This window comes from Prionailurus bengalensis, chromosome B3 (assembly GCF_016509475.1).
Source record: "Prionailurus bengalensis isolate Pbe53 chromosome B3, Fcat_Pben_1.1_paternal_pri, whole genome shotgun sequence".
Lineage (NCBI taxonomy): Eukaryota > Metazoa > Chordata > Mammalia > Carnivora > Felidae > Prionailurus > Prionailurus bengalensis.
In genome coordinates, this window is record NC_057355.1 from 114,708,561 (window position 1) to 114,736,304 (window position 27,744).

A 27,744-nucleotide genomic window follows, 5' to 3' on the forward strand; every position below is an offset into this window, starting at 1 on the left:
TAACGGAATGGTTCACTCTCCAGTGCATGGAACCCACCCCACTTGAATATGCTAGTTTCCTCCTAATGGCTAGGTTAATGTTGGTGGTTTTCCCTCCCAAGCATTTTCTCTAGAGTTAAGCAGCATCTCTTTCTTGAAAGCAAAACCCTCATTTCCTATTTCATATCCTCTAATTTGCCTAGTATAAGGTCCAATTCAGAGCAAGTATTCATTAAAAACATTTTAGTTAATTAACTACAAAACGTCTGGCTTTGGTTTAGGAGAGAATAAGAGATTGGGCAGGGAAAGCACTGGCACACAAGAGAATTAAAATCAAAAGGATATCTTTTTATGTTACTTTTTTTCTTAAATAATAAAAGTATTATATATGGCTTGTGGAAAATTTGGGAGCCCAGCAATGTTTTAAAAATCACCCAGCTGCTCCTGGCTATATGCTTAAGATAACTGAAAATAGGTTGTTACACGAATGTTCATAGCATTATTCATAATATCTAAAAGTAGAAACAAATATTCATCAATGAATGAATGAATAAATAAAACGTGGCATGTCCATACAATGGAATATTATTTAACAATAAAAAGAAATGAAGTACTGACACATATTACAATGTAGATGAATCTTGAAAACATTGTGCTAAGTGAAAGAAGCCATTCACAAAAGACCACACATTATATGATTCATTCATATAAAATGTCCAGAGCAGGGAAATCTATAGAGACAGAAATTATATTAGTGTTTGCTTAGGGGTGGGGATGGGGGACTTGTGGGTAGTAGCTAAAGGGTACAGGATTTTTTTTGGAAGTGATAAAAATGTTCTAAAATTGACTGTGGTGTAATGGTCATACAACTCAGTGGATAGATTAAGAACCACTGAAATTTTTTAATGGGTGAATTTGGATGGTATGTGAACTATATCTCAAGAAAGCTGTTATACAAAAAGTTAATCATTTAAAACTCAATCCTGAAATGTCTAATTAATGGCATTTTGTTATATTTCCTGTATTTCCTTCTAGTCTCACTTTACATAAATCTAAAATGTTTCATAGTTTGGCTCATACTTTGTGTACAGTTTCTATATAGTGTTTTTCATTTACCTTTTTATCATGAACATTTTCTCATCCCATTAAGAACATTTTTGTAAACACAGTTCTAATGGCAGCATAATAACTTACCTCATGATTATAACATAATTTCCATAGCCATTCTTCTAGTGTTGGACATTTTAGCTTGTGTCTATTTTTCACAATTGTGAATAGCAAGTTGCATTTTAGAAAGGCTGTGAGACCTTTTATTGTCATTTCTGAGCATAAAAGTTTTATGTTAAGGGAAAGAAACATGCAGAGAGTAATGCCTTCATTGAGTTTTAGACCAAAGTTTCCAAAAATAAAAGCTTTGTGTCTTGGTTTTATTTAACCTTTGGGTGGAGCAAAGTAAATTTTCATCAGGAGTCACTAAAAGGACAAGACCCACCTTCTCAGGGAGAATTTTGAGGTCAAAATGCAGATTAGCCCCACCTCAGCAGCTCAGCAAGTGAAGCAGTCTCCCACTCTTCTGTGTGAACACGTGGACAGGGTCTCAGCCTGACTGAGTTTGTGCATTTATTATATAAGAAGTTCTCTTTTTCTTGAAGCATCTTCTCTGGAGAAAAGGATTAAAGGCTGCAGTCTTTTCACTAGAAATATTTATTAATATTATTTTTAAATGTTTATTTATTTATTTTGGGGGGGGGGAGGGAATATGAGAATTCCAAGCAGGCTCCATGCTGTCGGCACAGAGCCCAGTGTGGGGCTCGATACCACAAACTGTAACATCATGACCTGAGCTGAAATCAAGAGTCAGAGGCTTGGCCAACTGAGCCACCCAGGCACCCCTTTATTTTTTTTGAGAGAAAAAAATTAAATGTAGTTTTAGACAGTGATTACCTTTCATCTGGTTCATCATATTTTATATTCTTATTTGAGGCTGATGAAAATATTTAGAACTTTAACACCTCTGTATCCTAGCCCCAATTTTAATGTACTTCTTAATGTTGTATTCTGTTTGGTCTTCGGTTGAACAGTATCTCCCCCAATTTCATTTTATACCTTCCCTTCTCCTTAATACTGTCCAGTTCTCATTTGGAAGGTGTAAGGAAGTGCTTCATCTGTTGTAGAGGAGAGGATGTGGATCCTGTATATTTTCCAATCATTGCATTCTTAACCTATTACATGTACATTTGTGTGGTCCTTACTGACTTGACCTGATCATATTGCAAAGTACAAACATATTACTTAAGGAAAGGAGAGCCAGGCACTAATAGTCTTTTTTCATTAGCCAAAGCCCAGTTCATAATTTCTGTTTTCTAACTTGGAGAAAAAGAAGTTTAGCTAGATTTAGAGACTTTTCTAAGTCACTTAGCAAGAAGCTAAGAACAAGAGTAAGAACCCCTGCCAAACTATTCCACGAGAATTCATAAGCTTCCAGGCTCAGTTTTACAGTATATAAGTGGTTGCATAGGTTAAGAAAAATAATTTAATCTCCATGTATCCAAGTTGCACTGGTATCTTCCAAATTTCAAGCGAAGAAAGACCCTTAGAGGAAGAACTTAACAGAATTAAAATTATGTGACCTGAACCATGGTTCCTTTCCCATTCAATTATTTCCTTTTAACCACTGATGGCTTTTTGTGCTTGGCTGGGTATGCTAGTCAAGCCTATGTTATGAAAGAGAAATAAGACACTTAATCCTGTGAATCATTAACCTGCATTGGCCTCCTTTCCCAGTAGCTTGCCCTTCCTGTATGTAGTCTGTTTACTCACTTCTGAGCCAAGTCTCCAAGGTCTCTTATTATTGAGTGTAGGGACACCTGGATCACAGGGAGTTGGGCCTTTGTTTTATTCTGACGATGACGTGACTGATTATACAGCTCCAGGCATTTGCATGTTTCAAAGGCATTTTTAAAGTTTATTGCTTGTGAAAACCTAGTTAGTAAAATATCATTAATTTTTTTTTTCTTTCTTTCTTTCTTTCTTTTTTTTTTTTTTTTTTTACCAAATGAGGCTGTTGAACTTAGGGAAGTTTTGACTTGCCAAAAGCTCCACAACAAGTCAGTGGCAGAATTCAAATGGATGTACACTCTTATATACTTAGTTCGGTGTCTAACTCATTGAGGCATATTTTTGTTTTTTACTTATAAATCCAGGTAGGACTGACTTGAGTCATTTGTAGTTAATAAATTTTTGTGTTTGATCTGTTGCCACTGAAGCCTTATCAGTATTATATTCTCTGGAAAGAGCTGGAGAAACCTAACCTCAGAAACACAGCAGTCAGTAGGTTCAGTGAGACCTAACCAGGAGATCACCTTTGGGCTACAGATTTTTCTTCTGTGAACAGGAAGTCCTCATCAGGATCTTAGAGGTGACAGGAATAGAGTGATTACTCATTGATTTGGATTCCAGGGTCTGGGCACCTTCTGTGAAATATGAATCCCATGGAATATGCGTGATTTTGTATAAAGGTCTCTAGGACTTGGTGCTGGGGCATCGACTGTCTCAGTTTCTCAGTAGTGGGAACTTAGAAAAGAAATGACTTTTGCATGGTCATATTGAAGAGCAGAGGCAGAGTATGGGGTAACATCCATGTTTCTTGGCTTCTTTCCTTGGGCTGTAACCACTAGACTTCATAGATAAATATTTACTCAAGGAAGAATGCTTAGCATTGAAAGAGTGAAGTCTTAAGATGGGTAAGATACACAAAATACTCCTACATAAGTCATTATATTGACATCTGTGGCCACATATTGGTCCATGAAGGGAAAAGTTCTAGCCACTGAAACCTCAGCCACTAGCAACTTACTCTTTAGGCCATCTTTGTAATTATGGCACTGACTAGCCCAAGTCTTAGGTTATTTCATCATGATATTTTCAGTATAGCATTGACTATATCAGTGATTAGCAGCTTCCTATTAATTCATACTCCCTTCCCCTTATCATTCTTTTTTTGATGTTTATTTATTTTTGAGAGAGAGAGAGTGAGGGACAGAGAAAGAGGGAGACACAGAACTTGAAGTAGGCTGCAGGCTCTTAGCTGTCAGCACAGAGCCTGATGCAGGGCTTGAACTCACAAACTGTGAGATCATGACCTGAGCTGAAGTCGGGTGCTTAACCTACTCAGCCACCCAGGTGCCTCTCCCCCTTATCATTCTGATGACCCTAGCATATGTTGCTGTATGTTCTTACTCTCTGCACATAACACTAGTTTTTACTTTGCATGTTTAGACACTGATGGAGGCACTAGTAAGTTCTGCGTGGAGATTTTAGAGTCCAGGGTAGTCAAGGAATAAAGAACAGAGAAAGAGAAGATCAGGTTGACTAAGACGAGGATATAATCTTGATGGGCCTCAGTGACCCCAGGCTAAGACAAGAGCAGCTTAGACTTAGTGTTTTGAACCCTTTAATGAAAGCTGTTTTAAAATAAAGCATATGGACATAGGGCAGGATACACTGAGAATACAGAACAATGCTGGGAGTAAAGCCAAGAGCATGTGGCGAGACTATCCAGGGGGCCAAGACCAGGGGCATTGGGTGGACTAAAATGCTCCTCTCCCTGATATACACATAACTAACTTCCTCACTCCCTTCAAGTCTTCGCTTAAATGTCATCTTCTCAATGAGACCTACAAATCTATGCTGACCCACCTATTTAAACTTGCAATGATTTGAATGAGTTAATTGAAACCTCATGTTGATTATTCCTGCATAACACAAGAAAATGTAATGCAATAGATGGTGAGCTCAGTGGTGTTCCACATCTTGGTTTTTATTTTAATGCTCCTTGCAAATAATGGTATTCGGTTAGTGTAAATATTAATAATATTTACTCACGAGAAAGGAACAGAATGTTCTCCTTTTTCTAGCTATACTCTGAATTCTTGTATTCAGGATTTCCCTGAAAGATTAAAAGTTAAATAGAGTGATATTGATAGAGTTGGCATACATGATCTTTGTTTATACTGATATAGCACATTTTGTCATTCCATTTGTTTCTTCCCCATGGTTACTTTTTTTTTCTCAATGGAAATTTGCAACTTCAGATCGCTTTTTCCATCTTTTTGATGCCAGTGAGGAAGGAAAGAAGCAGGGTACATTTGCTGAACTTAAAGATACTTGGTGTGTTTAAATAGAAATAAAGCATACCAGAGAGGCACAGTAGTTGAGTTTCATCAGTAATGCAGGGTAATTTAAGTATTAAATACGTCAGGCTGATTATTTCCACTTTATTCATTGTAGGCATGGCTTATAAAGACTTGGTAGGTGTACTTGCCTATGGCCCTCCCGCCTGTGTTTGGGATGAGCTCATCATACTTCACAAACATAGCTCACAGGAGATGGTCTCTATGTCGACTAAGAAACACCTATTTGGGGTTGTATAAGGTGAACTACTACTGACTCAGTCTGTGATTCTTTTCTGTCTAAATCAGTGCTGGGATGTGTTTAACTGTGCAGTGCCTCACCAGAAGGACCAGGGTTTTTCTATGGTTCTCAAACCAAATTCAAGTTTTGGAATTATGGTGTCTGTTTAAATTCCAAGTGGCTGAGATAAAGTCTCAGTTAACATTTACACATTGGATTATCATCTCCTAGTAAATTCAGAGTATTGGTAGAAAATGTATGGGTCAGTCTGATCTGGATTCGAATCTTTCTACTACCTTATTGTGTGAATTCTGTTGAATGAAACTCTCTGGACCTCCACTTCTTTGTAAAATTGGATAGTTTCAAGACAATGGCTTCACATTTCTTAATTACGTGTTCATTTTTCAGAATAGTTGCAAAGAATTTGCAATATCTGTCATCCAAGTATTTCCTGTCCCCCTACCCCCTTCCTCCTTGCTCTTGTATCATGGTAACCGTTACAGCAGCCTACCTACGGCAAGCATTACAAAATCTCCAGGTGTGTGTTCTGATAGGCTGGGTCCTCTCACTGAGCCCAGACTCAGTTTGGGTACTGTGCTCTATTAGCTGGGATCTCAGAGTATGGGATGATTTGCCAATTATCTAATCCTTAAAACATCTTTAGGAGTTGAGGAGGAGGCAGATTTTCTCCCTTAGGTATACATCTTGGGAAACATACCACCTCACACCTATCTACTTTTCTGGGGCTCTGCATGGCTGGGTAGAAAGTGAAGCACAAGAGGTTAAGTCACTTATTCAGGATCCACAACAGTAAATAGTGAAACTAGTATTCAAAGCAAGGTCCACGTAATTCCAAAGCCTGGATTCTTAATTGATAGGCTGATCTCAAAGAGTTATCTCTCAAATCCTTCATCATATCTAAAAATAAGATAATAAAATCTAGTGTTGCCATGTTGAATCAGGAAATTCAGATTTCACTTTTGAGCTTCACTACTGACTTCACCTCAGGCAACTCAATCATCCTTGGATGATTTCTCCATGAAGAAAATGAGGATCATGATGTCTGCGCTTAGGGGTAGAATAAGCATTAAAAAATAAAACATAATAGCATCTGGAGATGCTTTGGTCTCCAGAGAGGATGAGCATTGCATGAATTTCTAGTGTTAATATTTCATGTTGAAGACTTCTGAGCACATTCATTTTAAATGCAAAAAAAGGTAAACTTTGGACCATGAATATCCTGATTCTGGGAATTAAATGGTAACCGATCTTGAAATAGTTATAGCAGTGCCAAAAGAGGGTAGAGTAATGGAACAATATCACCTAGCTAACTCCCAGAGAAGGCTTCTGGATTGTTTCAGTTAGCAGCAAGAGTATGTATTTTGTGGGCCCAGAGCATATTAATCAACTGCACTATGCCAAGATTGAGTTCTGTTTTTTACTAGAGATCTGTTCTAAATCACTTTGTTCATAATATTGTCATCAAGTGTGCCATCCGCAAACGGGACACGTACAAAAGGAGCAAAGAAGCTTTTGTCCCAGAGTATAACTCCCAGAATAAGCCAAGAAAGATAACATGGAGGATTAAGACATGTTTCTGGGAAAGGTTTTCCTTCCAGACTCCAGAATACTACTGAGTGTACATTGCCACACCTACTCCCCAGGGCAAACAGCATGCAATTTTGTACACAAATATACTTAGTGATGTCTCTCCTGGGAACTTTTAGAAGTACTGCCTTTTCCTGGGTGCCAGAAAGACAATCAGCCTACCAGGAGGTGCCTCTGCAAGTGTGTGTGTGTGTGTGTGTGTGTGTGTGTGTGTACACACATGCACATAAAAGCACCAAGGTGTTTTGTTGTAGTTGTTTTTTTGTTTTTTTGTTTGTTTTGTTTTGTTTTGTTTTGTTTTGTTTTGTTTTAGAATGATCCTTTTGCTGGCCAGTACCAGAATGATCTAATTATGTGTGCTTTACTGATTCTCATGTACCAAAATCCATTTTCAAGTTTAACTAGGTTTTCTCAATGGACTTTTCCTTAAAAACACACACTCAATCACCTATGGTTATCTTTCCTCTCACTAGGATAGAACTCAATTCCATTCATAAGGAGAAAATATATAAAAACGTTTCCATTTTGGAAACATTATCCATTATCGCTAAAACTTCTCCAAAAACTTCTAGATTGATGTGAGAGAAAGAGAGAGAGAGAGAAAGAGAATAAAGGAGGAGGAGGAAGAAGTGGGAAGGGGAGAAAGGGGAGAAAGAGGAGAGAAAAGAATGAAGAAATGGAAATAAAAAGCAATTAAGCTTAAAAAACAAGCCAGATGAAGCTCTGGCAACATATATAAATAAATTTACTTTAAGAAAGTCTTTCAAGGGTTAAAAGAATTTTTTTCTCCAGCTAAGAGGTTCAAACCTTCTGACCTTTTACCCTGTCTTGTCTATTGATCATTGAGCACTCTGAGATGAACAGATGACCAGGTGCTGAGCACACTTTAAAGAAAGTTACTTTGCTGGAAAATATTTCCCTACTCAGGTATCTTTAATAGCTCAGTACGTGACCTTGGCATGACCCAAAAGGAGGCAGCTCGTTCAAGCAGGTAGAATACCAGGTCATCTCAGCACTGCCCTCATTCATAATGTTCTTTTTCTAACACTGAGCCAAGCCTGTGACCATGCTGCCTTCTTTATTTTGTAATAATCAGGGTCTTCTTCCTTTCTCACCCTTGTTTCCTGCCCTGAGGCTCTTTTGACAATAGTAAGTATAAATTGAAACCTGTATTTCTTTGCAGAACAAAGACTGGAATGAATTCATTGATAAGTAGCTTTTTAAACCTTTGGACCCATTTATCAAAATTCAATATGAGTGTGTTTCCTGGTGACCCAATTAATTGAAATATTTTTTTTTCTGAAGCCAAAAGAGAAAGGCTGGTATTGTTTTATATGCTTTCTCATTTTAGTTGTATATCACTTTCCATTTTGCAGTGTGCTGAGCTTAGCATATTTTCTTTTTTCTTTTTTGTCACTGTCCCCTCTGCCTCTACTTTCTAGCCTTATGAAGAAATGGGGTTAGCTACTTGACCGTAACCACATGAGGAGTTGGCAGTGGAGAGTGGATTAAGATTTCTATCATCCAAGTAATTGGGCCTGTTTAATCCCAATCCTGCACAAATCCTTCTTGTTAAAAGTTTGAAGTTTTAATTTTATCTTCCTCAAGTCAGCAAAGGAGTTTTCAGGCTGCATCTGGAGAGTTGTGACTTCTTCCTAGTTCTGGCCCATAGCCGGCATATTGGAAATTGGCAGAATGTACGGTCAGGAGAGGAGGGAGATCTCAGTAAAGCACCACAAAAATTCCACTCCCCCCTCCCCAGCATACCCATTTCATTGCCCCAATTTTGTGTGGCTGGCAACTGATGATGTTTGGGTTGTAAAAAAAATCATTTTGCCCCACTTTTTTAGGCAGACTTAAGACAGGATTGAGGTCAGAACTAGAGCAAAGTATTTGGTTTTGTTGAAGAAGCTGAAATAAGAACCACTTTGGAGGAGATGTGTAGATAAAAGTGTTGCTGTGGTCTGAATCACCAGATGCTTGCTTGTAGAAGTTGGAGTGTGGGAGTGTGTTTCTCTATTGGCATTTTGACACAGAGGCAGGTGAGATCAATGCCACCTTTCTGCAAAGTACTCTAAAACCCCTTCTTCCTTCATTAATATTTTTCCTTTGAAGATAAAGGAGCTGCCTTTAGTATGTGTTAGCATTCCTTTCACAGTTAAATTACTGTTTAGTGGTATGTGATTTCTTTGTTACACTAGAATGTGGTAGATACTCTTCATATATAAGCCCTGGATTTCAGGCTTTGTTTTTAGGATGAAGCTCTATTATCTTTTCTTTTTTCTTTTTTGGCAAGAACCTGTTAGGGGATAAGACACATTTCATGAGGCAAATTAAAAATAAATATTTAAATTCATTTTTTTCCCTTTATCTAAAAAGTTCAAAGCACTTATGGCCATTATTGCTCTCAGGTCAATCCTCTGAGACAAATTTATTTATTTTTGACCCAGAGATAAGAAATAAAAGTACAGATTATTAAAGGCATAGTATCACATGATTTATACTTATTAGGTTCTCAGTAAACGTTTGGAATGTATTGAACAGTAAGTTTCTTTCTGATAGTAGTCTAGAGCAATGCTTTACAATTTTTCTTATGTTATAGGACGCTAGAAATTGATACTACTTATATGGCACATGGAATAGGTCTTTTCGAGGAACATCTCTAGTAATAACATAATGTAGAAAGTTGTAAATCTTGAAAAATGTTATGCTACAATATACCTGTTGAGAGTAATGCTGCCACAGAGCTCATGGGTTCGACTGCTAGTCTGTGCTAGTAAACAGACAGTGTAGGAGTATCATGCCTACTATGATGCTGGAGATTCGAATGGCTTAGAAGGAGACACAAACACTAGGATTCCAGCCAGTTCACATCTTAAAGTATTTCAAGACAATTGGTTCTTGTACAAATGGTACAAAGTACATGTATGCATATGCTGAGGGTGGGGTGTGCTTTATACTCCACCCTTATTCCTACCTGGTACTCCGTGACTAGAGTTGGTCTGTGGCAACAACAGCCTCTCAGTTCTGAAGAACATCTGTGGGCCAGAGCATTGCCTAACTCAAGTACTCATCCCAATAGTCAAGGAGAGAAGTTTTATCACTTGCCACCTTGAGATACCCCAACTTTGGGTGGATTCGGGAGCGTAGCCTACAGTTTTAGAACATTTAGTTTGATGGAGTACTGAATGTTTGAGAGCTCCATCTTCTTCATCTTTCTTTTGGCCTTGTGTGGTATTTTGCCCAGACTTGTTTATCCTGCAGCAGGAGAGAGTTGTACTGTGAGCAAGGGCCAGCTGGAGGAGTATTCTTTGTAAAGAAAGTACTTGACCTTGATATGGAAGATACCAGCATGATGATGATTATGCTTTCCAAAATTTCAGGCACTATTCCAAGATCATATAGTGAATCCTTACAACATCTCTATGTATGAGGTAACTACTATCATTATCCCCATTTTATGAATAAGGAAACTGAGGCAAAGAGGCTCAGTAACTTTTCCAAGGTGATATGAGTAATACATTGCAGAGCCAGAATGCAAAACTAGAATGTCTGGCTCCAGAGCCTGTGGCCTTGCTTTACTTCTCCTCTAAGTAGGGATGGGGAAAAGCACCTTAGGGAGAAGATTCATGGAATACAGTGGTCCTAGTGGCTGGGTGAGCCCTATTCGGAATTATACTTGAAGAGGTACAGAAAAGAGATGGGGGAGTGTGTGAAAACAGTTTCTGTGGGTGGAAGCAGCCATACTGGTTGCCATGGCAAGCCATGTTGGAGCCTGCCTGGCGACTGCAGCAAGACTTCCTTCTTTACAGGTTGGGGGCACTAAAACGGGGAACTGGAAAGACAGGCTGGCATCACCTACTTGAGGCAGGTGAAGAAACGGAAACATACAGTAGAGGCATTGGTATTTTGTGGTTAGATGAGGACATGGCCTAATGCGAAAAGTCACTCATTAGTTACATCAACGTTTGGATGCTCTTTGACAGAGCTATAGGAGTGATTTGAGGGTGGGTTTTGGTCTTGACCCTATGCCACAGTAAACAAAATGAAACTCTCCTTGAGCTAAAGGTAATGGAGATGAAAGTGTGTTTACATAGATGAGCAGTGGGATTTATCCAGTGACTCTGGAAGGTAATCCCAGGGTTCAGTGCTCCATGAATACCATGCCGTGTTCTTAAGCTGGTAAATTACTGTGAGCTTTTATGAGAATGGATTGTGGGAAGCATCTAGATGAAATTCAGCCTGTTTCACCTTGAGTCCAGGGCCCACTAATGCACTCCAGGTGTGCAGGCTGCCCAGGCTTTCTGCCTTGGAAGCCTCAAAAAAGAACTTTCATCCCAAAAGGGAAGCTTTGAAGAATACCAAGGATCTTTCTATCTTTTCTTGTTTTTTGTATTCTTTCTGCCCACATTTGGTAATTGGAGATATTTGTGGTGTTAAAGCCAGACTTGTTCCTTCTCAGCCTGCCCCTCCAACAGTGAAATTTTAAGCCTGTGGCTTCAATTGTGCACAGCAGTGATTTCTCTGCAGTGTCCCTCAGATGTAAAAGGAGAATGGCTGAAATACTAGAAAGGGGGATGTAGGAAATCACCAAACGACAATTTTCCACGTCTATAGATCCTTTCATCTGAGGGCAAAAGAAGCTAGAGAGGGTGCCCTCCAAAAAGATTGAGGGGGGTGCACAATTTAAAACTCTCTGGTTATGGGCTAAGGAACTAAAGATCAAAGCACTGTGTCCTCAGAATTACACAGTGAGTCACTGGAAAAACTCTGAGTAAAAGTCAGGCATCCTGTTCTCCAATCTTACATGGCTAATAAGTACAATTGGCTTTAAATAGTGCATTTATTTTTTTTTATTTAGATCCAATACTATCTTAAAGAATATAATTATGTGCGCATTATAGATTAAGATTTTCAAGCCCTAGAGCATTATGAGCTATTTTGCCATGATGATAAAGTGGGTGAGGTGAAAAGGTGCCTGAGAAGCCCTCATGTCTGTTGTGTGGTCCCTATGCTTCCAAGGCATATCGGCCTCCCTTAAAAAACCACTGCCATTATTCAGGCCATCTTGTGGCTTCCATTTAAAAGTTCTCCTTTAAGAGAGATTTTTCCAAAGCTAAATTAACAGCTATGAGGTGCACTGGGTAAGTCTGTGATTTACTTTTTTCCAATTTTGACTGCTGTAAGCATTTCAGTCTGTTGCCCACTAGTTCAGATCAACATACTGGTTTTAACTTTATCTCCAATGTAATGATTTAACATAATATAGACTAATGTGTTTGCAGGGTTGAGGGCAGTAGAATTTGCTTGGACAGGAAATATGTAAGTTCTGTAAATGTTTTAATGTTCCCTTCAATTTGGGCTCTTTTTCTTTTCTTCTTATTTTTTAATGTTTATTTCTGAGAGAGAGAGATAGAATGCACAAGTAGGGGAGTAGAGAGCGAGGGAGACATACACTCTAAAGCAGTCTCCAGGCTCTGAGATGTCAGCACAGAGCTCTATGTGGAGTTTGAATCCATGAATGGTGGGATCATGACCTGATCCTAAGTTGGTCGCTTAACCAACTGAGACACCCGGGCATCCTTAGATTCCTTTTCATATGTCCTCTTGATATATGCCAGTTTCTGATCATGGGTGACCTGACTTGAAGGTCAGATGACTTGAAATTCAGACGGTTAAATTGTGTGTGTGTGTGCACATGTGCACACGCACATGGTGTTCATATAGTAAAGGAGAGTCATAGTTGTCAATCTTCTCACCACCTGCCAGAAGCTGGAACAAACATCCACTGCAGAGAGGAGTTCTAAGGCACCTTCCCTAAGCATGTTCTAAGAAGTCACCTCCCAGGGAAAAATTTGAGGCATCTGTCTCTTCACTTCTTAGAAAATTAAGGGGCATTGACTCTCTGGGACTGTTACCTGAGAGGTGAGACACAGGACCGTCACCTTTGGGGCCATCCAATAAGTATATTAGGGTCAAGGAAGCTTTTGCAAATCTTTTGAAATGTGTGTAAATATCAATAACAAGGCTGTAGTGAAATGAACATGAGCTTTGCAGTAAGACAAACTAGGGCTTAATATTGGCCCCACCACTTTCTAGATGTGTAAGCTTAGATTGATGACTTAATTGGCATGACCCTCAGTTTTCTCCTTTGAAAAAAATGAGGATTGGGTGCCTGGGTGGCTCAGTTGGTTGAGCATCTGACTTCGGCTCAGGCTATGATCTCACAGCTCGTGAGTTCGAGCCCCATGTCAGGCTCTGTGCTGACACCTTGGAGCCTGGAGCCTGCTTCAGATTCTGTGTCTCCCTCTCTCTGCCCCAACCCACTCACATTCTGTCTCTGTCTCTCTCAAAAAATAAACAAACATTAGAAAAAAGAAAAAATGAGGATAGTAATAACTATCACATGGATTTGTCGTGAGGACTAACTAAGAATATATATATGAAGTTTCTAGGATATAGACTTTGAATAAATATTAGTTTTACTTTCCCTCTGTCTTAACCACCTGATTGGGTTTTTTTTTATATTAAGCATAATTTATTGTCAAATTGGTTTGCATACATTACCCAGTGCTCATCCCATCAGGTGCTCTCCTCAATGCCCATCACCCACTTTTCCCTCTCCCCCACCCCCCATCAACTCTGTTTGTTCTCAGTATTTAAGAGTCTCTTATGGTTTGCCTCCCTCCCTCTCTGTAACTTCCCCTCCCCCTTTCCTTCCCCCATGGTCTTCTGTTAAGTTTCTCAGGATCCACATATGAGTGAAAACATATGGTATCTTTTTTTCTCTGCCTGACTTATTTCACTTAGCATAATACCCTCCAGTTCCATCCACATTGCTACAAATGGCCATATTTCATTCTTTCTCATTGCCAAGTAGTATCCCATTGTATATATAAACCACATCTTCTTTATCCATTCGTCAGTTGATGGACATTTAGGCTCTTTCCATAATTTGGCTATTGTTGAAAGTGCTGCTATAAACATTGGGGTACAAGTGCCCCTATGCATCAGCACTCCTGTATCCCTTCGGTAAATTCCTAGCAGTGCTATTCCTGGGTCATAGGGGAGATCTATTTTTTTTTAATTTATTTTTTTTAACATTTATTTGTTATCGAGAGACAGAGCACAATCATGGGAGGGGCAGAGAGAGGAGGAGACAAAGAATCTGAAGCAGGCTCCAGGTTCTGAGCTGTCAGCAAAGAGCCCGACATGGGGCTTGAACTCACAAATCGTGAGATCATGACCTGAGCTGAAGTTGGACGCCCAACTGACTGAGCCACCCAGGCACCCCAGGGTAGATCTATTTTTAATTTTTTGAGGAATCTCCACACTGTTTCCCAAGGCGGCTGTACCAGTTTGCATTCCCACCAACAGTGCAAGAGGGTTCCTGTTTATCCACATCCTCTTCAGCATCTAGAGTCACCTGATTGTATCCTCACTTGGCTAAGAGTAGGGAAAGAAGAAAGCTCTTTTGTGTTTCTCCCTATAAGGTACTAATCAAATCACGAACGCTCCACCCTCATGACTTAATTACCTTGCAAAGGCCCCATCTTTGAATACCATGACATTTGGGATTAGGGCTTCAAATTGTGAATTTGGGGGATAACACATTTAATTCATAACATGCCTCTCCCTTTTGCATATCTGATTTGGAAAATCTATATGCTCTAATTTGTTTTGTGTTTTTTTTCTCTATAAAACATTATCAAAGTGTTCTCAGAACTTGAATGGACGTTTGGATTTTGTTGAATCTTTTCATGATTTGCCTTTAACACATGTATGATTCCATCTGTCATTTGATTTTCTTAGCCTATGTGAAATTCAGAATAAGAGTTCACTGACAGAAAGTAGTTCAGCATGCTGAATTTGCATATCAAAGCCTGGTCAGCAGGTATGGCCCTAGACTGAGGAAGATAGGCAGTCCATGACTATGTTGGAGTCTGGCCTTGCCCACATGGCCTGGTTGATTCATCACCTGTCAGGGAGACTGTAACACTAATTACTGTAATACATAAACCCCCAAATTTCAATGATGTAATAAGTACAAATTTATTTTTTCCTTACATCAAGTTTAATCAGATGTTCTTGATTGATCGGAAGCTCTTCTGCAAGCAGAATTGTTTTCCATCATGTGGTTCCTTCTATCTTGTGGCTTTACCATTTTCAACAGATTCATGACTTCCAGAGTCACCCTGTAAGAAGAAAGCGTGAGGGATTATGAATCAGGAGGTTTTTAGGGGCCAAGTCTGAAAGTGTCTCAGATCATTCTCATTGATATTCCATTGACTAGGACTTACATGGCCATACTGAACTGCAGGGATAGCTAGAAAATAGCTAGCTGTGTGTCCAAGAAGAAGAGGAAATAGGTTTAGTGATCAGCCAGCAATCTCTGACAAATGTCATCCTTCCAGACTTACATTTCTTTTCTTTCTTTGACTGACCCTTGTTCCAATGTATGACATATTGATTTGTGATTTTAATTCTAGTTTGGCTAACTCCTTTTTTATGAGATTTTGATTTACTTAACTTGCCCTCATCTGATAGCCTTTTGACTCAGATTCTTGACCCTGTCTTCTGGCCATTTTTCATTCAGAGAAGATTGGAGTTAGAACATTTTAGAGATCACTGAGTTTGACAGTGGTTTTTATACTAGAGGTACTAATTTCCAAAGACCATTGGTAAGCTCATTTAGTACATCTAAACAAAACATGAATATATCAAAATCTGTGTTTCTAAGGCTTTCTTCTTTATAATGCTTGGACATTTTGAAAGAGGAAGAGGTTAGTAAGAAGGAAGGTATGATGAAAAGTGTTCATGGATGTTAGCCCTTGCTTTGACTCTCATTAGCCATGTGAAATTTTTCTTTTTTTTTATTTTTTATTTTTTATTTTTTTAATGTTTATTTATTTGTGAGAAACAGAATATGAGTGGGGGAGATGCAGAGAGAGAGTGAGACAAAGAATCCGAAGCAGGCTCCAGGCTCTGAGCTGTCAGCACAGAGCCTGACACGGGGCTCAAACTCACAAACGGTGAGATCCTGAGCTGAAGTTGGAGACTCAACCGACTGAGCCACACAGGCACCCTGAAAATTTTCTCATCTTCTAATGGGCTTAATGGAATACAGAGAAGAAATATTGGAAACTTATACAACCAAAGAACAATGTTATCTCTGGTGGTGAGATTATGAATAATTTTTGGCTTGGTTTGGTTTTCTATTTTTCTGTTTTTTATTTTCCTCCAAATTTTATGCAGTGGCAATGTGTTCATTTTGTATTTACTTCCCCTCCCAAGCCCAGTATCTCTAAAGATGTAAAACTCATGAAGAGCAAAAAGGATGGAGATTGTTACCAGCCCCAACTACCTCACAAAGTTATTATGAGAATCACATGAAACAATGTAGAAGAGTGTACTTTGAAAAATGAATAATAACTAATAAGGTAATGCTGGCAGGTTATTGCCAGCAGGGTAGATTTAGCCTTAAAAAATTTAGAGTTTCTGTGTAGGGGCAGTAGAAATGCACGCAGAAATCCTGAATCTCTTGAATTCACCATTTGGGTTTGCTGCTCCTCCAAGAGGAGGAAATTCCACAGGCCCAAAATGCATATTTGTTCTCACAAAGACAAAAATGGAAGATTATTTGTGGCTGGTATAGACTGACCATAAATTAATCAGCCTTCAGATCATCATTTAATTAAAAAAAGTTTTTTAAGTGTTTGTTTATTTTTGAGAGAGAGAGAGAGAGAGACACAGACAGAGCACGAATGGGGGAGGGGCAGAGAGAGAAGGAGACACAGAATCCCAAGCAGGCTCCAGGCTCTGAGCTATCAGCACAGAGCCTGATGTGGGGCTCACACCCATGAGCCATGAGATCATGACCTGAGCTGAAGTCAGACACTTGACTGACTAAGCCACCCAGGTGCCCCTCAGATCATCATTTTAAAGTCCACAGAGAAAAAATTATGTTAGCAAGCAATTACACCATGTTCTGAATAACCTGAGGAGACAGAATAGAAGAAGGCAGATAGATGACAATTGCCTGCCCGCTAATCTGAAGACTCTCCTATTGGTATGTCATGCTGACCACATAGAAATGTGATGAACCTGCTTGTTGGTGGTGAATCTCACATGGAAACTCTTAGTTCACTTATCAGGCTTCCCTCAACTTTTGTGATTATAGGCCACCACCGAAAGGTTTTATTTAAATTAAATTGATCTTTCATGCATTTTTCTGTCCGTAAAAGTAATACATACTTATAAAATTTAGACCTTTAAGAGATATATTATGGAGAAAAAGAAAAAGCCTCCCATAATCTTAGACATAACTACTGATAGCATGGTTCTTTTTTTATATTTCTTCAAAATTTTTCATGCATATATGAACATGTTTACTATTCATTGTCCTAACAAAAATGTGTTTCTATGCCATATACAGTTTTGCACAATTTTCTCATATTACATCTTGGACATATTTTACAGGAGGATTTTGATACCAGTTTTCTTTTCTTATATTCCTTCAGAACCCCTTAGACCCTGATTTGGATGGTAAATACCTTACAAAGTTAATAAAGAAGGGAGCTGGAGGGCAACTTTTGTTGTTGTTTTCCTTTAAGCAAGAGATTTTTAGGTTTGGCCATATTGGCCAACCTATTACTTGTGATCATTGTATTAATAGTGTGAATCCTGAAGTAATGATTTCAGGAAAGCAATTTTTTTTTCCACCCTGTCATTCTTTCCAGCAATGAGCTTGTGAAAACTAACTGAATTTAGAGGTGATGTTGCTTTGCTCTGGAAAGAAGGAATGAGTGAGTTATTTACCTAGAAACAAACCTAATCTAGTCACTAGAGAGAGAATTTAAATTCATTATCTTGGTATGTGGGATTTTCTTGGTCTATCTCTCTAGCCTCAACTCCCAGCACCCCATCCCATGTACATGTGCTTCAGACACGTTGTATTTCTTGCTGTTCCTCACCTTTGTGTTTTTGCATTGATTTACCCTCTACTGGGTTACTGTTTGCTAGCCTCTTTGCTAGGTGAGGCTTTCATGTTCATTAGCTCTTTGGTCCGGTTTTGCTAGACTCCCTAGACAAAGAAAGGAACCGCCTTTTCCTCTTCTCTGCTTCTCTATTATGATGGTTCAGATGCTATAGTATAATTTGCCTTATGTGTCTTCACCCTTTTAATTTTTTTTATCGTGGCATAATTTATACACAATAAAGTGCACAAATCTTAAGTATACAGTTGATGAATTTGCCATGTCTGAATTTGTACCTGGACCGTGAGCTTTCAGAGTTTTGGAACCATATTTTATTCATTCTTACGGCTCCAGAGATACTTAGTAGTGCCTGAATGAATGAGCGACCACAATAATTTCCTCAGTCTGTCTAGTGTCGATTCCTTTATGGGAAAGGGGCATTAAAGTTTGTTTCTTGTAGGAGTGTGGAACCAGTTGTATTTGTTCACCTCCTTGCTATTAACCCTAAAAGAGATATAGCCTGAATTATTATTGATTTCCTCAGGGGCGATTATGGATCTATGAATAAAAACAAGTTTCATCCATTTTTCTACCCATTTGATAAAGTTATATGAGAAACTATAAATCTTAAAAAAAAAGAAACTATAAATCTTAAGACTTGAAGTAGACAGAAAAGAGATGTAGTTAAGATCAAACTGCCTTTTTCTTACAATTTGTTCCTAATAGAAAAAAAAGCAACAAATCCCTCCCTTAAATTCCTAAATCTAGGTTTAAGTTGCTTAAGAACTGGAATGACATTTAATTTCAAAATTACTTCTCCCATTAAGAGTTGCTGACATACTAAAGGAAATGGTATTTATGCATTTTTTAAAGCTAGATATCAGAAAACTTAGAGTAATTTGATTTAACAAAAGGGTTTAGTAGTCTTCCTTGAAAGATGATCCTGAAATCAATCCCTTTAATTTACATTAGGCTCTCCAAGGAAATAAACAAACTTCCCTATTTAAAATGAGGCTGGTCTAGTTACCTTCTCTGTGCTAGAAAATCCAGGCTGAAATATCAGTACCTTGCTCTAATTCAGATTTTAAACTTTTTTTTGTAAATTTATATAACAGTTTATTTTATACTTTTATTTACATTTTTACCTAAGCTCATTCAGATTTCATAATTTTTCTATGAGGAAAACATTAACTCTGTTGCAGGTGGGAAAACAGATTAACTCTTTTTTTGAAAGGTATATATAGAAATAGGAAATATATAGCACCAAATGAACCTGCTTTTTTCACTATCCTTAGTGACCTAGATGGCCTTATCCTTTCTCTGCCTGTCTTAGTATTCTTATACTACTGCCCTTATTCTATTAATTAATTAATCAGCTCATTCATTCACATAATCAGTCATTGTTGATGCCAATTATGTACAAGGCACTCCATACTCTGGGGATACAAAGATGACAAGTTCAGATTAAAATTTTATCTCTGCTCTCTGTTCTTAAGAAATTATTTTTTATTCTCTGTGGTTCATTGGCTCAAGTTAATGAGTACCCATTTAGGATTTATTCTGTGCTCAGTACTGTTCAAGATCGTAATCAAAATCTCTCTAGAAGCTAGCAATTCATCCCATTGATTTAAATAGTGACTAATGAATTTTCAGTTCTTTGTGTGGTTAATGTTATACGTTTCATTAGTAATAATGAAATGGAAGATCTAAGCAAACTCCTTTTTCCTGGGAAACATGTATCTTCCTAGTTCCCAATATTAATTGTCTAAATACTTATAGTTAATGCTGTATCACTGCAGGGCTTTTAAAGAAACAATATCCTTTTTCAAATTGTTATTGTAAATTCACAAAGAATGTATTTATGTTAAATGTTATTGTTCATTTTTGGAGGAATTGAGTGGTTTGTTGGCAGAGTTGGGACTAGAAATGTGATTGCTTACATCTTACATTGTGTTAAGATATGGACTAGCGACAAACAGACAAAAATTAATCATATGTGCTTTGGTCATGGATCTGCTTTATGGAAACTTGAGTTTTTGTGTAACAGCTTGAAACCATTACCTGATCAGGCCAGTTAATAGGACAACCCAATAAAAGGTATGGGAGGTTCTATCGTAAGAAACTAGGTATTAAGTGATATGATTACTTACCAATTGAAGTGAGAAAAGTCAGGCTCTTCCTTTAGTTTTCATCTATTATGGTCATGGGGAAAGTAGTTTTTAGAATTAGGTCCTGAACCCATCTAATTAACTAAGACTGGAGGGACACTGGCAGCTTCTCAGAGGATAGTTAACGGAGCAAAGGGATAATGGAAGATCCTTTCTTCCTTGTCTTCGGTGGTCTCTCTTTTGAGAGCCCATATCTTCCTCAGGAATAGCTTCCCATACTCAGAGAAAACTCAGATTGCTTTAGTCTGAGCCTATAAATCAAGAGGTAAAGCCTTTTCCTGCTCTCCTTAAGAGAGTTCTGCCCTCAGTAGAGGGCAGAGAAATAGTGTATGTCATTAATCACTCGAGAATTGTTTACCATGTTAATCTAAAGGGCACTTGCCCATGGCAGGCAGTAAAGTTACCTTAGTTGTTTAAGAATAACCTGAGTGGTTTACTCAGAGGGTTTGCAAATGTTTGGACATTATTCAAGAGCTGCCCTAGACTGACCAATTAGCTTTATTTTTCACTGCTCTTCTCAGATTTATCTTTATACCATCCAATTGCATTGAGAGGAGCAAGGGTTCCCAAAACTGCAACATTACTGACTTTCCAGCCATGTGACATAGCTTTTCAGACACCGAGTTAAATTTCAACCCAGACATCTCTCTTCAATTCAGGTCACCTACAGGCCAGACAAAACCAAGGTCATGTGTTGAACCAATGTAAGGAGTTTTGTTAGTTGCAATAACTATAATGTTATTCACTATTTGAAATACTATACCATGGTTAATCATAAGTTGCAGCTGTTGTGTCCTTTTATTTATGAGCCCTTAATCAAGAGGACACAGCAAGGGCCACTGTTTGAAAGGAGCCTTTCATGAGGTCTTCCTTTTGGATGCTCTCCCCCTTTCATTGTGAAAAGAATAGGACTTCGTGTTGACTTGCAAAAGTTATTGAATATTATATATTGACCTCTCTGAAAACAGATATTTCTATTCCAAATTGAAATGATCAAATTGTAATCTTTATGTTTCAGCTAATGACAACAGAAACAGTAGGCCAGTGCTCTCCAGACAATTTCTTTCAGTTGGCCCCAAACATGATTAGTTCTTAAATGTCAGCCACCAAATGTTATATATTGTCTCTCTGAAAACAGATTTTGCTATCCAGAATTCAGAGTGTCTGTTTTTAACCATATGTTTCCACTATTGGTAATGTAAACAGCCTAGATGTCACCAGAGAGCTCTTTTTCCTGCCCTCCACCAACCTGATGGATGCGACTTTAAACGTCAGTCTCTCTCTTTCTCTCTTTTTGTTTGCTTTTATTTATATCCTTACCTTATTTTGTGAGAATACATCTTGTGATTTACCCTTGTTGGAAGGGGGAGTTAGATCCAGGAATTTGGATAGAATCATTTTATGAACTAATTTTGGAATAGATTGCTTATACAAATGGATTTTTTAAACCTAAGAATATAGTAATAAGTTATGTGTTCAGATTTGTTGATTCGTCAGCTTCATCCTGCCCTGGGTTTGTAACACTAAAACTGGGACAGCTGCTTTTCTTTGAGGCACTCAAAAATGTTTCCAGACTTTCAAATTGCATTTCCTTTTTACTGATAGCTTTTTCGTGGATTTCACTCAGGTGAACTTTTACTCTTCATTTGATGATCTCTTGGCGAGTCTTTTGCTCCAACCATTTAGATTTCATGTGGCTCCCTGAATACAGCATGCTTTTACACATCTGTGTGGCTTGAACTATGCTCTTACCTCAGCTTGGTGTTCTCTCATTTCCTGCAACGCTTGGCATCTCTCAAGGCAAGGCTCAGACGCTTCTGCCATCATTGAATTTTGCCCCTGCTTTCCAGTTGGACTTGAAGGCTGCTCCCTTGTACTGCTCTCTTTGACCTATAATTGGAGCACTTAGTTCACTCTACCTTATGTTTTAATTGATTTTGGTACATTTCCCTCCTTTATGAGAGGCAGACTTTGAGAACTAGGAGCATATCTGTAAGCAGCATTCACATGATCAGCCGGTGCAAAGTTGCATGCGTTTGCTGTTTTCTCAGCAATATCTGGAAACGGGGCTATTTAGAGTTCTCAGAACTGCTGCGAGACAACAGCTAAGAGACTGATAGCAAAACACTTGGTAAAACTCAAAATGTGCTCTTTAAAATAGTCAATACTGGGGGCGCCTGGGTGGCGCAGTCGGTTAAGCGTCCGACTTCAGCCAGGTCACGATCTCGCGGTCCGTGAGTTCGAGCCCCGCATCAGGCTCTGGGCTGATGGCTCAGAGCCTGGAGCCTGTTTCCGATTCTGTGTCTCCCTCTCTCTCTGCCCCTCCCCCGTTCATGCTCTGTCTCTCTCTGTCCCAAAAATAAATAAAAACGTTGAAAAAAAATTTAAAAATAAAATAAAATAAAATAGTCAATACTGTCTGCCAAATGAATACCTCAAGTTTTCAGTGACACATGGGTGATGTAACCCATCATTTGCATTTTTCTGATACCCAGAACTCAGGAGAGATAGTTGGCCAGAATAAAAGGTGATCTCTGCCTCTAGTCTGTTTTGACCAAGTGCATTTCTGACTGAATGTGTTTGTTCAGGCCTCCTTCAAAGTTCTTAACCCTGGGCCTCCTCTCTGCTTACACCTACCTTTCAGTGTTCTTTTTGTGTGGGATGGCGTGTTGGCTGTAAGAGATGGTAGAGATCATACGCATCACACCAGTGATAGTCTGTCTTCGTGTGATCACACGCAGTGAATAATTTATTACCAGGAACCTCGGGTGGGGCAGGGGGAGGGGGGTGCGGTGAACAGCATGGGACATGAAAACAAACAAACAAGCTAAGAGGCCTGTCTGGGACCAAAGGAACAGAGTTACTGGATTTGTTTAAAGAATTAAGCTTATGAGCTACACTTTCCCCTTTGCAGCACAGATAAAAATCTTTGCTTGAGGAACATTTCAACATCACAGCTGCAAGTATAATTTACAATGGAAAATGTTTTTCATTTTGGAAAGAGGCAATTGCTATTTTGTAATGGAAGACGGAGACGGCTGGAGATAAAACTTGCATGCAAGACCAACACAGCTTGACGAAGGGAGCAGAGTCTAGTTCAACAGCCTCTAAATCAGCAAATCTCCATGATATTCTTACTGGCAGTCCGGTCAAGAAATATTAAGGTCTAGTGTGCTCAGGACTGCTAAGCATCATGGACAGTACAGTAAAAGTAGAAGACACAGTGTCTGCCCCTGAGGGAGTGGAAGTTTAATAGAAGAAGGCTCATATATACCAGGATCAACAAAGAATGATGTTAGAGAGAGTGTCACCAAAGTGCCACAGGGCTGCCAACAAACTGGAAGGCCAGGAACTATTATTTTGAGAGAGAGAGAGAGAGAGAGAGAGAGAGAGCGAGCATGTGCACGTGGGGGAGGGGCAGAGAGAAGAAGCAGGTAGAAAGAGAATCCCAAGCAGGCTCCATGTTGTCAGCGCAGAGCCCCACACCAAGCTCCATCTCACAAACCGCGAGATCATGACCTGAGCCGAAATCAAGAGTCAGTCACTTAACTAGCTGAGACTTTTAATTAATAAGTGGAGCTTTATAATGCAAATCTATCCCAAGTTGATTTGCTCTTCCTTGACTGTAAGAAATCTAGGACATGTCATGTTCTTGTTAAGACTAACTACTTTTTCACTTTTATTTTACTCCACTCACTAACCCATTGAACACGTAATTCCTGAGCACATACTACATGGCAGTTGCTGTGACTGTGCCTGGGACTCTCTGGTTGAAGAAGATATGGACTGTATCTAAAAAGCTCTTGTCAGCACTGAAGAAACCAAGGAGGGAGAAGCAGTTTTTACTGTTTTAAATAAGCTAGATTATGTTTTATAGTTAAATATGAAGAAAATTACAATTTTAGCTAGATTTACTGTGCCATCATCATTTTCTCATTTGTTCATGCATCCATTCATTTTTCTAGTAAAGGTGCCAGAAACGTCGAAATGCAAACATTCATCAGGTCCTTTCAAATGTCCGTCTCCAGGTTATGTGTTGGATCCATCCACTTCTCAACACATTTATCATCCTGATTAGTCCATTCACCTCTTAACCGGTCTCCCAGTTTTCACTCCTGATTCCCTTTAATTAGTGGCTTTCAAACTTTTTTCACTGTGACTCACAATAAAAATACATTCATGATACCCCCAGTATACATACATACATGTATCTCTAAGTAAATCTGAAACAAAAGGTTCATGAAGTAATACCTACCTTTACTCTGTAGGATGCAGTTTGGTATTTTTAAAAACTCTAATTTTTTCATCCTCGGCATGATCAACTAAATTTATTTTGTGACACGCTACTGCACTGAAATACACTGTTCCAATCCTTTCCTTCCTTTCCTTCCTTCCTTCCTTCCTTCCTTCCTTCCTTCCTTCCTTCCCTCCTTCCATTCATTCCAATATAATTAGCATACTGTATTATATTAGTTTTAGGTGTACAATGTAGCGATTCAACAATACTATACCTTACTCAGTGCTCATGATTAGTGTACTTTTAATCCCCTTCACCTATTTCCTCCATCCTCCCCTCCCCCCAGCCTCCCCTCTGGCAACCGCCAGTTTATTCTCTACAGCTGAGAGTTTGTTTTTTTGTTTGTCTCTCTGTTTTCTTTGTTTGTTTTGTTTCTTAAATTCCGCATATGAGTGAGATCATATGGTATTTGTCTTTCTTGCACTGAGTTGTTTCACTTAGCATTATACCCTCTGGATGTACCCATGTTGTTGCAAAAGGCAAGGTGTCATTCTTTTTTTTTTTTTTTTATGAGTAATATTCCACTGGGTGTGTATGTATGTGTGTGTGTGTATTTGTGTGTGTGTGTGTGTGTGTGTATATATATATATATATATATATATATATATATATATACATACCCCATCTTCTTTATCTATTCATCTATTGATGAACACTTGAGTTGCTTCCATATCTTAGCTATTATAAATAATGCTGCAATAAACATAGGGTGTATATATCTTTGCAAATTAGTGTTTTTATATTCTTTGGGTAAATATCCAGTAGTGGAATTACTGGATTTGTATGTGGCAGTTCTATTTTTAATTTTTAAGGTACTTCCATACTGTTTTCCACAGGGGCTGCACCGGTTTGCATTCCCATTGACAGTGCATGAGAGTTCCTTTTTCTCCACGTCCCTGCCAGCGCTTGTTGTTTGTTCCAGTCTTTTTCAGTGCAGCTGTCAGAGGGATGGTTTCTATCATTTCCCTGCTTAAAATCTTTCTTTGGCTTCCAGTTGCACTTAGGATTAAATCTGGGAATGATAGCTTGGCCTGCGAGGTCCTGCGTGGTCCTACCTCTGTTTCCACTTCACTTTATTCCACCTCTCAACACCTTTAGACAGATTCTTTCTTCTCCATGGACTAGTCTTCCTTTCTCCAGCTTTCACCTGGCCAACTCCCATTTTCCGTCTTGACTCTGTAAAGATTACTCCCTTAACAAAGTTAGATTTCCCTTAGAACCCCTCATTCTTCTCTTTACTTTTATTCTTTGTATTTATTATAATTTTATATTTATGTGTTTCTTTTTATGACTTTTTGTTGAAGACTGATGGCTCCCACTAGATTGTAAGTTCCAAGATAGGTAAGACCAGGTCTGTTTTGTTTTTGCTGTATTCACAGCATCTAGCACAATCCTAGCACAGTTAGCAAATCTCTTTGAGCACCTACTTTGTGTCAAGCTCTGTGCTTGAAAAACAAGTTCAACTTTTTTGGCATGTAGTGTTTCTGAAGATCTGATGTCTAGGGGTGCTTGGGTGGCTCTGTCTGTTAAGCATCCAACTCTTGATTTTGGTTCAGGTCATGATCTCACAGTACATGAGATTGAGCCACACCTTGGGGTCCCTGCAGATAGCATGGAGTCTGCTTAGGACTCTCTCTCTCCCTCTCTCTCTCTCTCTCTGACCCTCTCCCACTTGTGCTGTCTCTTTCTCTCTCTCTCTCTCTCTCTCTCTCTCTCTCTCTCTCCCTCCCTCCCTCCCTCTCTCAAAATAAATAAATAAACTTAAAAAAAAGATATCTAAAAAGCATAACAGGTTAATAAATATAGTAGAAAGGGTGTTAGAATGCTGGATTTCCTACAAACAATGCTTCCTTTGTTTTGGAAGGAAGGAAGACTTTCCTTGTTTACTCTTAATACAAACTGAAAGAACATAGTGGTATTGTTGAATGATTGAGTACATTTCCCACTTACATATAGAGAAGGAGGTAAGCAAATGCTAGGTAGGTGCCTTTCATTTTTAATGTTATTGCTGTTTCATTGTGTAGTTCTCAGGTTCAGAATCTAAGGAGCCATTGAGCCCAGCCTCCCACTTAATGCTGGAATACTCATAACATCCCTGGCAGGTTTAGACTTTGAACTCTTCCAATGCTGGAAAAGGAACTATTACACAGAACAGCCGATTCCATTTTGGAGCAATTTGAATTGTTAGAAAAATTTTTTTTAATTTGGGTTATTTTTCTGCCCATTTGTCTGCACTTTGGAGATTCAGAGAGAAGTTTGCTCTGTCTCCCACAGAATGACTCCCCAGCTATTTGCAGATAGTTAACCCACCCAAGAAGTTCTTTTTTCCCAGTTGAAGCAATCCTAGTTTCTCCAGTTATTCCTCATGTGACATGCTTTCCACCCCCTTTTTCTTCCCGTGACACTCTTGACATGATCCAGTTTTTCTGTGTATTCTTTAAAACTTGGCACCAAGAATGGAGGCAGGACTCCAACTGTGTCTGGACCATTGTGGAGCATAGGGGGCTATTTTCCCCCCTTATTCTGAGCACCATACTTCTGCTAATCTGGCCTTAAATTAATTGCATTGGATTTTTCAGCAGCCAAGTCTCACTGTTGGGCTCATATCCTGTTCAGAGTCAACTAAAACCCCTAGATCTTTTTCACATGAACTCTTGTTCAGCCTGGTCACTCTCCCATCCCGAACTTTCTTATATCCATGTAATAGGTTTTTACATTTATTCCCATTCAGTCTCCTCTTGTTAACTTCAGACCGATGTTTTGTGGAGTCTACAGGCTTGGCAAAAGAAAAAAAACTCAAACTCCAGTGAATACCACAAACAGTTATTTGCTTTAAGTTCAGGAAATGAAAAGTTATGCTGGTTTTAAATTTCTCAAGTTGCCTCCGCCTCCCTCCTCCACTTCGTCCCCCAGCTCCCTTCAGTGTTTTGGTCTGAGGCCCCGTGGAGGGTGTCTGCAGCTAGACTGTCTGGAGGGAGGGCCCAGCTCTCATCCTCCACATGCCGCCATTCAGTAATAGCTGGGGGCTCTCTGGCTAAGCCAAGGGAACATCTAGCTCCACTGAGAAAACCCTTGCTGCCTAGTGATACGAAACATGCCACCTATTTGCACTGTCGCCTTGTGGGGCAGATTTTCCCAATGTCTCCCAGAGGAAACAGAAATCAAGCCTCTCCCTCCCCCCACCCCCTCCCCAATCTCTTTTGTCCCCACAATCCAGCTCTGGAAAATATCTGAAGGCCACAGAAGTGGGAGTACCCTTTGATGTTTATATTGGCTGGCTCCTTTTCCTTTTTACTTCTTTTTT

At 39.0% G+C, this 27,744-nt stretch overlaps 1 protein-coding gene and 1 long non-coding RNA gene across 4 annotated transcripts in view; one reads left to right on the plus strand and one right to left on the minus strand.

The window, feature by feature from the left end:
• The window catches only part of RAD51B (RAD51 paralog B), a 646,020-nt gene that overhangs the window by 295,240 nt on the left and 323,036 nt on the right, over window positions 1–27,744 (plus strand). The gene's annotated exons all lie outside the window — the stretch shown is intronic.
• LOC122467773 lies at window positions 15,027–21,382 on the minus strand. Its single transcript, XR_006293056.1, has 2 exons — window positions 20,126–21,382; window positions 15,027–15,194 (listed from the first exon to the last, which is right to left on the minus strand). It is a non-coding gene; the product is annotated as an uncharacterized LOC122467773 (long non-coding RNA).